The 13190-nt window shown below is 39.5% G+C and overlaps 1 long non-coding RNA gene across 1 annotated transcript; it reads right to left on the reverse strand.

Moving 5' to 3' along the window:
* Window positions 1–5952: 5952 nt before the first annotated feature.
* Window positions 5953–12813, reverse strand: LOC148823611 (uncharacterized). Its single transcript, XR_016093796.1, has 4 exons — window positions 12441–12813; window positions 10902–10938; window positions 9767–9898; window positions 5953–7898 (listed from the first exon to the last, which is right to left on the reverse strand). It is a non-coding gene; the product is annotated as an uncharacterized LOC148823611 (long non-coding RNA).
* Between the last annotated feature and the right edge of the window lie 377 nt (window positions 12814–13190).

Here is a 13190-nt window from a genome sequence, read left to right on the forward strand (position 1 = left end):
AAGGTTCACATAGAGTACTTTCTCAAGCATAGACAGTGAATGGTTAGGCAATGTGTTCAATATAGACAAGAAAAAAGTATAATTGTTTGTGTATTGTTTAATCAGATTGTGTTGATCTATTATTATGATTTTGATGAAGATTAGATAACACTATAGGAGCAATTAATGCAGAAATATATCAATTGTACATATTAATTGCAACATTTCATTGTTTTACTCTCTTCTTCAATACATACACATACAATTCTACCTTATATACCACTGGATTTAATCAAAACACAAAAACTTCAACATTTCTGTCAATGCATCATTATTGAGAAGTTTCATTCCTAATGCTGCATATGGAGTTGTTACACAGACGTTTGGTAGGAGGTCAAATTGTAACCTCATACTTCCAATATCTTATGTATAAATACCATGCTGCTGTGCACACCTTACACACATCTTTTTTAGCACCCCTCCCTCCAGACTATCCTTACTATTACAGCTGCCTCCCTTGTTCATTCCTTGCAAGTGAGGGTGGTTTTGTCAGCCTTGACCTTAGCCAGACAATTTAACACAATACACAACACTCTTAAGTACAGTATCCCTTTATATTTGTTCTCTTGTTGCTTTAATTAGAATTTGCCTAAACACTAAAATGTCAGCAAGCAACACAAACGTGCTGAAATGAGAGAACAAGAGATTCCCTTCTGTGGGAAAATCACTGTCAGAAACCACACAAAGTCTAGGATATTTTGGCAGTTACAGTTTTGATTATCTTGAAAATGGGTAATATGCTGTAAATACAAATGTACCATATCATCAAATCAACAAAAGGTGCATGTACAGTAGTTCATACTAATTGATGCAAAATTCCTGTTAAAGTAGAACCTATTTCTTTTAAATGAAAAGGATTAAGCTTAAATGACTATTATGCAGTTTTATTGTGGCATTGTGGCTAGGTGTCAATGTGTTGTCCTTAAAAGGAAAATCACATAACTCGAAATGTAACTGATTTACCTTGTTCTGTCTCTTCCCAGAAGAAGGACTCGCTGTGCACCTGTCTCAGCCCGTGGGCCTGAAATGATGACACACCTGCAATTACTTGGAGAGTCCAAGGGAATTCCCTAAAACAGGCTTGTGTAAATATCCTTACTCCCAAAGCCTGGTACATGATATTCATTCTTTTTATTTCCCGTATTTAACATACGGTATAATTAACTCATTACCAGTGTTTATCCTTTTCTGAAATAAAGAGAGAAATTCAAAGAGATACACTATCCACAAAGAAAATGCTAAATGAAACATGACACTCAATGACCAGCTAGTCTGCAACTCTAGGTTAAATGACCAAAACCAATGAACAGAAAGTCATGATGGAATTGATTACATTAATCTTTCTGGACTTCAGTATTAGAGGCACTTGGATATGTACTGTACACTTCCCCCAGAAGGCTCATAAGCCATTGCACTAATCACTGCTAGCACCTTGGTCATCCTTCATTTCCTGTTGCACTGATGGTGAAAATAAAACATTGCTGCGCCCTGTTTTGGACAACACTGCCTTAGTTCCTCTTTTTAATAAGGGAAAATGTTATTTTTAAAATGTGGTTTTTAGAGCTCAAAGCCAAAAGAAAAAAATACAGAAAACGTATTTCTGTTAGAGATCACAAATGAGCTTGATATGGTAATGTTATGCTAGGAAAGAGGATTTAAGCTAGTTTTGGCTATTAAATGTTATTAAACAACTTTTCTTAGGTGTGTACATTACTACAATCTAAATGGAATAAAAGTGCTTTTGGACATTGGACAAACAGCTCACATCTGGTTAATGATGGTGGAAAACGTTTTCTTGGGAATTTTCAGAGCAGCTCATTAGTGCTCGATTGCGTTAAGATCAGGTGAGTGAGCGGGATCTATAATGCATGGATAGCATTGGCTTCACACTCATCAAACCAATGGGCACCCAATGATTGGTGGGGGCACTGTCAACCTGGAAGACACACTTCCTGGCAGGAAAGAAATACTGCAACATGGAGTGAAATTCATCACTAAGAAGAATTAATTAGCAATCAGTATTGATCTTGCTTTCTGAGGCAGTGAGTGCACCACGAACACTGCAGATCCTGGGAACCCTTCAATGTTGGAACCACGCACTAAGGGCTATGGCGTTCTTTAGGCTGACACCACATGTGCACGCATTAATTTCTTGAGAACCTAGAACATGCTGAAGGATGATTCATCTGACTATCAGATTCCTCCAGATCGCTCCGTATTCAACTGCCCATGCTCTTTGCTCCACCGGACTCACACACGTACACTGCCAGGAGCGATGAGTGGTTTGTGCACCATACTGTGGTATCACAGTCTGTCAAAACTCCACAAAACGTTTTTGATGACATTTGCTGCTCGGGCCCCAGATTGAAAGTTGCAGTCAATTGATCTGCAGTTGCTCATCTGTTTTGTCTTGCACTTTGAACAAATGCAAGGATATCACGATCCTAGAGTATTTTTCGTCCACTGTTCATCTTTGCTGATGATGTCAGTCCCTTGGCGTTCCATGCTGACCTCCCCTTAGCAAGTTGAGCTGTCTTGGTCACTGAAGTCCTACAAAATGTACCCCAAAAACCACCCCTCTTTTAAAGTCACTAAGGTCTCCTCTTGTATCCATGTGGCCATAATTACAACAGGCTGGTTTTATTGTTATATTGGACCCTAAGGATGCCAGGATATTTTTCTCATTAATGTATGCCAGAGCCACACCTGTATGGAAGTCCTTGCTTTTAATATAATCGGTATCTCTCATTTACCAGGTGTTTTCATGTTTTTTGCCCACTACCCAGAGGTTATTTCCAACTTACTTTTTTTAGATATTGTAGTTACCATCATTATTATGCATTATATATATATTATGCTGAAAAGAACTGTCGCTCTCGTTCAACAACTAGCGAAACTAATGCTCAACAACATACACAGTACATATAATTTGGTAAAATGCAAGACTGAAAACGGGCACTGGGGCTGTACTTGAGCGATAAATGAGACATACTGTAAGACACAGTGGCTGAGATATTAAGTTAGCTACAGCTGTCATTATTTTATAATTAACAGACTGTAGCGTTTTTAACTGGGAAACAAAATCAGACTAACTAGTTGTATGACCAATAATAAACTCCTAAAATAGAAGACCGAAATATTTGTTTAAACACATTAATTATATATTATATGTCTCTATGGATTTAATTAACTGATGTTTTAAAGATCCACATGAGCCAATAAAATATTGTTTATCGCATTTAGACGCTCCTCTTTCGGCGCGATTAAACAAAAGCAGACTACACTAACATTTTCTGCAAGGGACACACGATTCAGTCGGGACGCATTATTTTCCTTCTGACATAAGAACAACAGTGCTTTTCAAAGATATGAAGTACTCAGTTAAAGTTCAGTCGTGCCACCTTTAGAAGACATGACGTTTTATCTAAGTCTTGTGTTCATACTGCATGTATAAATCTATTAAAAATCTTACCGGATCATTCCTATGGGATGTCTGCATGCTGAGCTCCACTAAAGACTCTGGCAAAGTGCTGCTACCTGCACGACAAGCGATCGCTCTTTTTTTGTCTTTGGGATTTCCCAGTTTTCGGGGAATTTCCATTAATCACAACGCGGCACAAGAAAAGCCGCTATCCTTGGTCCTCTGTCATGAAACAAGATTTTTACGAACAGGAAGTCCTCCTGAACATGTCAGTTCACACACTTCCTTGGGTCTTTTGACTTGCAGTTTGCAGTCATGTAAAATCAATTCAAAACCTGTTCATCACGTAGCAGTTTTAAAGTTGCATCCATACGGTAGAAAATGCAGTGTTTTCTATTAATGTTAATACAAAATCTTTATTTTTTCTTTTAACGTCCTACATATGACCATGTCAAAAATGCTTCATTTGTTTGACGTGAGTGGAAGTTACTCAGACTCGCAAATTCGACGTTCGAAGGAACTGCTCGCCAACTCGCTTTGCGTTGTACAGAACTCCTTTTGTAAATAAATGTATCTGAGCTACAACGAAAACAGTACCTTTGTATTTTCATACATAATTTAACTTTAGCAGAGTTTCACTTTCAAAGGCATTTTGGGTCAGTGATGTGCTTCGTTTTTACGGTCACGCGAAATGCAAGTTATTAACTGGATTTCGGGAGGGATCACACCGACAAATCAATCTCACACAGCCGTTCCTGATCAACGTCATCACGGAAATTAGTACCATCGAACAGCTCCCTTCGCTCTCGTCTCAAGCTTGTCTTCTCCCCTGCAGCTAGCTCCTATTTCACTCGTCCTGTGGCCATTACATCAGACTTATCTCACCGAATATTCCAAATATTCACAAAGCATTCAGTATTTGGATGCTAATGTCCCTATTGAACTAATACATTTGTTTCTATAAATAATAACAACATATTGTAAAGGATTAAAATCATATGTGATATGTGATTATAATAATAGAATAAAAGGAGCCTTTTGTAAGGTGGTGGTGAGGTTTTCTTTGGTGGTGGCCATCTTAATTTGCATTTAGCAAATTAAAATCAAAGCCAGCTATTCTGAGCTAGCATGAGGTTTCCGAGTCTTGCGTAAAACATCTATAATCCTACAGCTAAACGCGGAACACGTTTACTATTTTGTTTTCTTGTAATATGTTGAGCAATCTGTCCGATCAGCTGACATCTCTTGAGCAGAAAGCAGCTGTTGAGCTCCGCTCTGCTTGGAATGGACATCACCTCCCTCCGATTCGCAGAGGCTCCGAGTGGAGCGAGGACGGCCAGACAAGTCCTACCCATATATACGATCCGGAGTCACATGGTTTCTTAGGGACATTCCGTGGTGTAAATAGTTCTGGCTTGAAGCCCCGAACTGGAAAACCCCTCAAAAAAGTCCCACCTGATGAACCTGATGGGAATTTCCCAGTGCTGTGCTGTGCATGTCCTGCTCGCTTTGCGCAAAAAAACAAATGAAAAATGATCACAAAAGTAACAAACCATCTCAAAGAAATTTCTTTAAATCTATACATTTAAAATGGATATCGACACTTTGTAAGGTAAATGCATCTAAGCATTTTTTTAATTTAAACGTAGGTTAGTGACGATATATAGGGCGCGTACGTTCAGAGCGGTTTAAAGATTTCTATAAACATAAGATAATGTGCCTACAGATATATAGGCAACGGGTAATCTTATGTTATGTATAGAACAATACATGATAGAGATTTTTGTGATTTCACAGTTTAGGAAAGTTAAACCTAGACTGAAGCAATCTTGATTACTATGAAGATCTTGACCAAAAGTTCAAGTTAAACATTTCACTGGGAGATAGGTCGCTTCTTTTAAAGGGGGCATCTGTATTGATTAAAATTGTAACCTTTTCTCCAGTGACATATTTATATGTATATCGACAAACCTGACCACTTTCACTGATTTAACGCCGTGCTCTGTAAACTAATCCCTTTTCCCAGTAACTGTACTAGAATCAAGTTCCCTGAAAGCTTTGTGACCGTGCGGAATACTTGGCGAGATACGTTTGGCTTAACCGTCTCAGTTAATGGGCAGACTGAGGGAACCGAGAGGAAGCTGCAAGGCGGAGGAGGAATTATTGAGACCAACGCGAAGGAGAGGGGTTTGAGTTCGGTATATACCTTCGTAATGATGGTGTTTACATACAGCCATGCAAGACTGACTTATCCCTCCCGAACTTCAGTTAATAACATCCATTTGTGATGTTAGTACTTGGTATTTCAACACAAGCTATTTTAGGAAGCTGGGAGGAGGGAGGGCTTTGATATATTCACTTGAAAGATAGTTGTAACATATGGGGGAATCGTTAGGTCCAATTTAAATCATCTGACATCGACCAGGTTTAGTTTTTCAGTCCATCAAGGTAAGGCATCAGCAGGTGAAAAACAGAGACAAATCGGTGTGTAAACACAATAGGTAACACTTTATTAAATATATATACAACTGAGTTAAATAAAGAAAATATTCTTATCATCCAGAAAAAGCACAGCTCAAGGATGATGTATTTCTATCATATATTACAATACTATGAGCAGCTCATATTTTACTTTTATGGACAGAAATTAAAGGCTACAACAGCTCTGCTGGGGAAAAAAGCACCACTAGATTTCGATATTTTTTCTTGATATCCAAGCTCAATACGATTGTTCCAATAACAAATTGCATACTCTGTGCTCTGGAAATAGAGTTTCTTTAAACCTTATGAACATTTGTCTTTGTTTAAAATGTGGTACATCATAACCACAAATTTACTAGGAATAACAACATCCAAGAATAACGGATTATGGAGTGTTTAGTGAAAATCTGGCTTAACCCGCTTGGGTGAGGGCTGAGCACCAGGCCACAGGATGAGGAGGCTGGGACCCCCATGCTGAGTGAGGAGTGACTAAGGGGCAGCTGCAGAGGTGGAGATGGGGTGGAGGTGGGATGCAAAATACATTTTATGAGGGAGAGAAGGGGATCATACAGTATTTGTAGTAAAGGAACAAGTAATAGGTTTATTCCATGCTGAAAAAAGAAGAAAGAAAACATAACGTTTTGGCCGTGGAGCCTTCTTCAGGTGTGAGGAAGAAGGCTCCACGGCCAAAACATGTTTTCTTTCTTCTTTTTTTCAGCATGGAATAAACCTATTACTTGTTCCTTTGCAGCCTACGCGTGCTGACACAGCTACCCACCTGAACTACTACAGTATTTATAGTGTTTTAGGAGAGGAAATGACGTCAGGAGTGATTGCTAAATACTGACAGCTCAGTCTGATTGAACTTGGCTGCTGTCATCCCTCCCGAACTCCATGTAAAATTGGACCTCAGCTCAATTTGAAAAAACAAAATTGGTCCATACATTAAAAGTTACAGGTGTTGCAGGCACTTGGGTAGATTCTTGCTAACATACTGGGGGCTGATTTTCTGAGCACCAGTAGTAGTTGCACAAGTAGTTCCTAGCAGATCAGCAGATATGGTCTGCACCAGAATTGTTTGCACCTGAGAGCTGTTTATTACAAACATAATGCTGATGATGTAAACTGTGATGCATCAGTTCGTGGTCAACAACCTAACTACCTTCCTGGTTGCTGGACAAACATTTTGCACTTCAAGTTTCTTGTTCTATAATTGATGACACAATCTGTCCCTAGAATGGTCAACCACACTTGTCAAACCAACTTCTTCAGGCATTTGTTTCATTAAATTGGTTCTCACTTGTTGTTTTTGTTGAGTGCCATTGAGTCGGTGTCAACTCATGGCGACCCTATGGATATTTCCTCTCTCACTATCCATAGAGTTTTCATGGCAAGATACGGAAGTGGATTTCCAGGCCTTTCTTCCACACACGTACCTCCAACACCACTCCCCCATACTGCTGCCGCCCAGTATAGATTGTTAAAGAATCTTGCACCCGATGTGGGACACGAACCCACTACCCTGAGATTACGAGTCTCATGCACTACCAACAGAGCTAGGTGGGGCCCTTCTCCCTTACTTAAGGGCTCATTAAATCCTTAAACTGGTCCTGAAAATGCCTGAGAATAGTAAATTCAAGAAATGTGGTTGAGAAGAGTGCGATCACTTCCAGGTGGAAGAACTGTGTGTCAGTTTTGGAGCCAACAGTTACTTGTTTTTGCATCTTTTGGCCTTCAAAAGAAATCTATGGCTCTGGATGTGAGATGAAGGATTGATTGGTTTGCGAAACCTCTCTTGTTTTGTCTTCACATCGTTGCCATCTTCCTGAGGAGAGTACCGGTGGTAACAGTGGTTCAGCTTCATGTCAGTCACTCTGTCCTTCTTACTCATAGGTGGCAACGTAGAGTCCAGCGTGTGGTTGCGTTTCCTCAATCGATAGAGGGGGCTCACTTGGTCCTGTGGGAGATAAATGTTAAGCATGTTACATTAAAGTGTTAACTGCAGAAAAATATAAGTCTGATGAAAAAAAAATGTCTGCTGTGTTTTACCCTTTTGGAGTTGCACACATTCATGTTTTTCTTATCAATTAGTTTCTGTGTTGATTTTGCCATTCTGCTGCCCATGCTTTAAATCTGGATATGGCAGTAATTTTTATTTGTTTAAAGAGGAACTGCAGTCCTAATTTCTCAGGCTGGTTATTAAATCTCGGTAACAAATTAAACTTATTGACATAAATTCATTTTTTTCTAACCCAGAAATATAAAAATAGCATTGCAGGTCCTCCTTTAGTATTGCCCCCAGTGTTGAACTGACAGTGGTCCATCAGCTGGGCTCATACCAGCAGAAGGAAAGAGTTACCATGCCTCTGAAAGGCACCCCTAGCAGAACAATCTCCACAGTGCCCACAGAAGCACTGGCACCTCATGGGAAACACGGGGCAATACTGCAGCCCTGACAAGTGTCAGGTAAGTCAGACGCGTACCCTGAAGCAGTGCTCGCTCAGTTACATGTAATCACTTGGGGGAATCCCAGTCTCAATGCAGAATTGAAATATCTGGAGAAGAGTGACTCTATTGACTGAGGCTTTCAAAAACATCACTGTCCATGATTAGTGTTTAGACCTTAACTACCTCCTGGCTTTACAGTTACAGTATCACTGATCAAGGAAGCAAAACTCTCTTGAGGACAAGACTCTCCAAGCAATACAAGGCTGAAATCAACAACTGACTGATCTTTGTGAGGCGAAGCATTGTGTCATTAAATAGTAAGAGTGGAAGGGTCCCATCTCTGCTTCTTTTTTCAGTCGTGCACTAAATTATTTCCTGGGTCAGGGGACACATGTGGATCTAAAGAATTTGTGTTCCACTAACAGAAATGTGTGGGATGGTGTGAGAAGTCATGATTCTGACCAGGTCTAGTGCACTGGCTTCCTGTCAAGTTTCGTGTCAACTTCAAAATCCTCATGCTCATGCTCACCTATAAGGCTCTGCATGGCTTGGCATCTCAGTACCTGTCTGAGCTATTATTGCCCTACTCCCCACCTCGCAATCTTCTCTCCTCTAATTCTGGTCTCCTATCTGTCCCCCAAGCCCGTCTACACTCTATGGGTGAAAGGGCCTTCTCCTGTTACGCCCCAAAACTGGAACTCCCAAGGATATCAGAGAGTTCTCTAAATTCCTTCAAATCCAGACTCAAAACCTTCTTCTTTAGAAGAGCCTTTACTTAACTGGTTCTGTTCTTTACCCCTCTGCTCCTGCTGTATTTAGTACCACCTTCTACTGTCTCCTCTGTGTATTCTCACTGTGTTTTTGTCTAGTGTTTTTATTTTTATTGTTGTTGTCATTCTGTAAATGAGAGGCCACCTTTAAAGGTGTTATATAAAAGTTTTATTATAATTTTATTATTATTATGGACCAATTAGCTCTATGTTTCCCTCTTTGGAGGGAGCCCCTTTATGAGCCTGGGAAGGATACACAGCCTTTACACTGGTCTCCCAGTTAACATCCCTTTGATAAGAAGGTGGAATCAGAGGACGCTCATTAGCCTTCAGTCCCCTGGGCTATCTAAGTGATGATACCAGAATTGGTCTTTCCCAACTGGGAAAACAATTGGAAAATAAGCTGACTAGAGAGATTCATTCAAGAAACAGAATACCTTCACCATATTGATATTGCTTCAGATGACATTAAGGTTGTAGGTCACAGATGCTGGAACACCATATTAAAAAGACGCCAAAATTGGTTTGAAACATGTTTTTTTTCTTTTCAATATTCAGCTACCAACTGACAAGTTTCTGTACATCCTTAACTATAAGAGCATGTTACCTCTTTTGCGCTGATGAATATTTGTCTCCCTGCTGGCTTGCACGCTGAATAGGAAGAAGCCCAGAATTATGACAAAGAGAAGAGCAGCCAAGAGATAGTAGTGTTCATCATGGCAGGTGGCGTCATTAGCACCTACCAGGCAGAGAAGAATAACGCATATTCTTCAGTGCAATAACTGTTAATAAACCTTGACCTTTACATCAGGGATTCCCAACTTTGGGCCTCGGGGTCCAGATTCCACTAGGCTTTCTATGTCTCTTTAAATCATCAACATCTTAAGGCTGTGGAGAAAGGATTAATTGGTGTGGTTTTACCTTAACTGGATCAATTTCTCCCAGGAGAAAAGATGTTGATAATTTATGGAGAGATGGAAAACCTGCTGGATTCTGGATTCCATGGACCAGAGTTGGGAACCCCTGGAACAGGCTGTTACATTACACATCTAAGGTGGGGCTGGGCTGTCAGGTTCTGGTTCTGGATATGTGGTGTGTCTGTAGTTTTTTTTTATCAATGGAGTTGTTAAACAGCAGTTCTGGAGGAGGGCAACTTGTAATCTCACACTTCTGCTTTCGTTTGCATAAATATCTCACCTGTTGAGCACCCTTTGGGTACATCTTTTCTACCTCCCTCCCTCCTTCCACCCCATCTTCACCTTTGCAGCTGCCTACCTGGTTTATTCCTTGCAAGGAGAGTGGAAGGGTATCGGAATTGAAGTTATGGCCAGGGCTGTCATTTCCTCACTCAGACAAGTTAAAGCAAAACACTAAAATATTAAGCACATCCTCGTGTGGCGTCATAATATGATCCAGCTACTGAAATAATAATTCCTTGCTTTTACAACATGGTTTTCATCCCAAAGTGCTTTATATGTAAAAAGGGGACAGACGTCAGTCACCACTGAAATGCAGCCCCACCTGGGTGACTCACGGCGGCTACTACACAGCAGGTCTCTTCAAAGAAGAGCCCATAAGGAGCTGAGAGAAACTACTAAATTGATTATTTAAGTACCCTAAGAGATGATTCAGCCTGTAAAAGAGCTGAGACAGAAAAACTACAGACAGACCAGATCTCCAGGACCAGGATTCGACAGTCCCGATATTACAAAATAATTTAAAAATCACAAAAAGGCTATTACCTGTTGTATTTCCATTTTGCAAGTGTAAGTGAAAATTCTGAAAAAAATAAAAACATATTAGTGAACATATTACATATTAGTTTATTATTCATAAATACATAGTTTTCTAATATTATTTTTGTCATTTGTTTTGACATCAAAATACACATATTACTAAACTGACTAAACTTATGTCATGGCAAACACTAAATTTTCTTTGCCACTAGATGACAGGAAAACCTAAGTTTTCTCGATGATTCACTGAAGAAACCCACAGAACACCTCCAATCAGAATTACCCGATTTGTGTTGCTAGGGTATGTGTGCAGGTCTGGGTCCCAGGACGCCATTATTGTTTGTTATTGTCAGGCTGTACACACAATAAACTGTTTTATTGTTGTTTTGGAATTTGAGACAAATGGCGTAATATTTACACATTTATTTTAAATAACTAATATATATTTTAATATATATAATAAACAATATATTTAAATGTAATGTACTTTTAAATAAAGCGGGTAAGTATATCCCAGAAACAATTTTTGATCACATTTGACATTAGGACCTGGAGTTTCCAAGCGAGAGCTTGACCATTCTTAGTTTATTGTAAGTTTCATGACTGGTTTCGTACCAGAGGAGCAAACGTACGCGTAACAAGGCTCAGTGCAAAACTGCACGCGTGACTTTACACATGGGAATACAGTATAGTTTTACTAAAGCAAATACCATTGAGGTACACGAGCAGGTTTTAACACTGCAGGTGGAAAAGACGGACCACTGTCTCTAAATGTAGTTTATAACTTACACGTTTTGCGTAAAATAATATATAGCATATCACCTAAAGTCCCGTCTGCTGTTCCGTTTTTAATCTTTGTAAAGAGGAAATCTTTCACATAACAGTAAAACGAGATAAGGTCAATTTGACCCTTCTGAAGATGCGGCGTCGAAATAAATTGAGAGGATGAATATGCAAAATGCAATTAAAGCACAAAACCGCCCGTTTATTACCTTTATCAGGGCAAAGACTTATTTTCCGCATCGGAATGCGTGTCAGTGGATGGTAAATTGGGCTTAATAATGAGGCTCCGTTCTCAACTGTTCGCAACAGCCTGGACCTGCTCATTCCTGCTCTGAAAATTACTACGAAAGCCGGAAACTACGATTCCGAATCAACAGAACACTTTCTAACCTTTTTTAAGGAGTATAAATATCCTGATATGAAAACAATTGAATTAACAGCTGAAATAATAGAATTTACTATATAATTTACCTTATATTTATTATTTATAGCCAAGGTCCAAAATATAAAGGTAAATGTATACGTTATTTTCATTAAGAGATTCCATTGGTCCTGTATGTTGATTGGTACATTGTAATATATGTTCTCAAGGAAACAATATCTTCGATTTTTATGACGAAAGATTAAAAACTCGTAAGGTGATGCTCGGTGTTGATTGTGTTGAGCGTCTTCATAAAAAAAAATGATGTTGCTAAATGAATTAAAATGGCCGCTATCGCCCTGTTTCTGTTTAGATCCTGATTTACAGCAGATTTCAATCACCGTCTGGTAGGGCTTGAACAGAGTCCTGTAGGAGTACACTCCCCTTGGAATCCAATTTCTGTGCGCTTGTAGCAGAAGAAGAGCAGCGGGGCCGCACACGGCGCTGGAGCAGCTGGCGGTACTTGAGGATGGCGCTGGGTGTCTTTCGGACCTCTGGGAGCAGACAGCCCACGCGTGGAAGTACTCAGGAGTGCATTGGTTGAACTGAAGATTGAAGTCAAGCAAGTTACAAATGTAACTTGTCTATTTGTATACGCTGTGTTTCGTTTTCGTGTTGCTAAGACTTTAAGTGAAATGACTCGTGGACGAAAGGGTTATTTGGCCATAATACGCAAGTATGATCCATAGTCTTTAGGCGTTTCCCTCAGATTCGTTGTAGCCGTAATTTTAATATAGAAAGTCTTAAATGTTACATTACCCGTCAATAATGAATACAATTATTCAACACATTTAGAAATCCATTCTTGCGCTCTGTGACCAGTTGTGGTAAATTTCGGTAATGTTATTTAAAAAAAAACATAATTTGGAATCTGCGTAAACCCTTATAAATATGGATCATTATCAGCTGATAAAAATATATTTGCAGTCGAGTACAGATTTAAGTGCGGTACGCTAATCCTCAATTGGCAGAATACAACATCGCGGGCGATGGTGTTTTCAAGACAGCATTGGGCCAGAAATTAAATTAAAAATATATCATTGTGGATACACTTGTGAGGGGGCGGTGAATATGCAAGGGTCCTTGTTTAC

The sequence above is a fragment of the Atractosteus spatula genome, chromosome 11, assembly GCF_055471065.1.
Source record: "Atractosteus spatula isolate fAtrSpa1 chromosome 11, fAtrSpa1.hap1, whole genome shotgun sequence".
Classification (NCBI taxonomy): Eukaryota; Metazoa; Chordata; class Actinopteri; order Semionotiformes; family Lepisosteidae; genus Atractosteus; species Atractosteus spatula.